The following is a 1,714-nucleotide window of genomic DNA, read 5'->3' as shown; positions in this document are numbered from 1 at the left end:
CGCTGGAGGGCGACGCCCCCGGGGGCTCCAGTGGCCGCTTGGCCCAAAGGCCACCCAGGAGGCACCGGGGAGGATTCGAACTCGCAACCCCGGGGAGGCTCAGGGGCTCGGAAGGCGCCAGAATCAAAAGCGTGCTCAGAGAAGCCCCTTCCAGCTCCATTACAGTATTCTGTGATTCCTTGATGTGTCATTATTATAAATTATCACTTGGATTATGAGATCATGTGAAATGGCCCATAAAAATTATGCCAATTTAAAAAAGGGGGGGGGAAGAGGCGGCGGTGGCAGCCGCGAGGAGTGACGGGAGAATCCACCAATAGGAGGGCGGAGACGGGAAAGCTGTGAGACACGCAAACCAATAGGGCGCGGAGGGCGGGATTTCAAAGAGGAGAGCGCGCTGAGGGGAATCCAGTCAGATAAACAGTTGGGGAATATTTTTTGGCTGACGCTCGCTTACTGCTCATATATCCATAAATATAAATATAAATATATATATAGCCTCGCTGGCCTGTCAAGATTACATGAGGGGAACTCCTTGCTGATGAGACATGCATATTCATTTGTCCCTGTTTAGTTCGGTGAAGTTTGAGGACCGTGTGTGAAAGCTCCCCTGAAGCCCTGAGGAGACAGAAAAAAAGAAAATTTACCTCAGAGTTCTTCTTTCCTACGTTATAAAAGAAAAAAGAGTCACTGCTGCTTTAAAAAAATGTTAAAACGGCGTGTGAACTGAACCTCAAAAGCTTCAGAACCGGGGCTGAGGCGAGAGATGTACAAAACGCCTCAAAAAAACAGGAAAGGAAGTCGTTGGTATAATTTTTTGCCCTCCCTAAATATCTGCATTAAAGGCAATAACTGAAAATTCCCTCATCCGTCGGGGCTTTCCTCAAGAGTCCCCACAAACCGTGGCTCGGATAGCAACAAACCCCCGTCAAAGCCCAAAATAATGAGGGAGGAAAGAAAAAGGCAAATTTGATGCGAGGGAAGTCGGTCTTTCCCCCCCCCCCCCTTCCTCCTCTCTTCGAAATTTATATTTCAAGAAGGCTTCCTCTCTAATGTGTTTCACAACGATTTTGGAAGCCATGGACATTATTCACGTGTTAAGTGAAAAACCTGTAAAAACATCCAGATAAAAGACTTAACAAGGAAAAAAAGCATGGTGCACACAGCTTGGAAGTCTATAAGCCAGAGTCAGCACTAACATATGGTACATCCGATTAAAACCAGTTTTTAAAGTGCCTCAGGAGTGAAAATCCAGCTAAAAGAGAGTTGCAGACGAGTGGAAGACGTGTTAATGAAATAGATAGGTTGCTTATTACATCAACATGCTGTGCACCATCTCTTATTAAAAGCTGTTTTTAAATCCTCGGATGTTAAATCCTTGCTTACTGCTCCTTAAAAGATGATTATATTCATAACATGCCTTTGAAAACCCATGAATGGTATGTGTGTGATAAGGATGATGCACAAACACATCCTTGTGTCTTAAAACACACAGGGTTGGTGTTCACCACTAAAACCGTGAAGCACCTTAATTGAGGCGTGGGTTGTTGCTAAAACGACTGTATTTTGTCTCTCCTTTTTACTCCGCCTTCTGCCCTTCCAATTTTTGGAAGTCAAGGTGTTTGCGATCAGACACGAAAAAGAGCAACTAAAAGTTTTGAGGAACTGAGAAAGACTGGAGAAATCTATTACAGCATAAGCTTCTATAAATCAG

This window comes from Pogona vitticeps, chromosome 15 (assembly GCF_051106095.1).
Source record: "Pogona vitticeps strain Pit_001003342236 chromosome 15, PviZW2.1, whole genome shotgun sequence".
NCBI lineage: Eukaryota > Metazoa > Chordata > Lepidosauria > Squamata > Agamidae > Pogona > Pogona vitticeps.
This window is presented reverse-complemented; position numbering follows the sequence as displayed.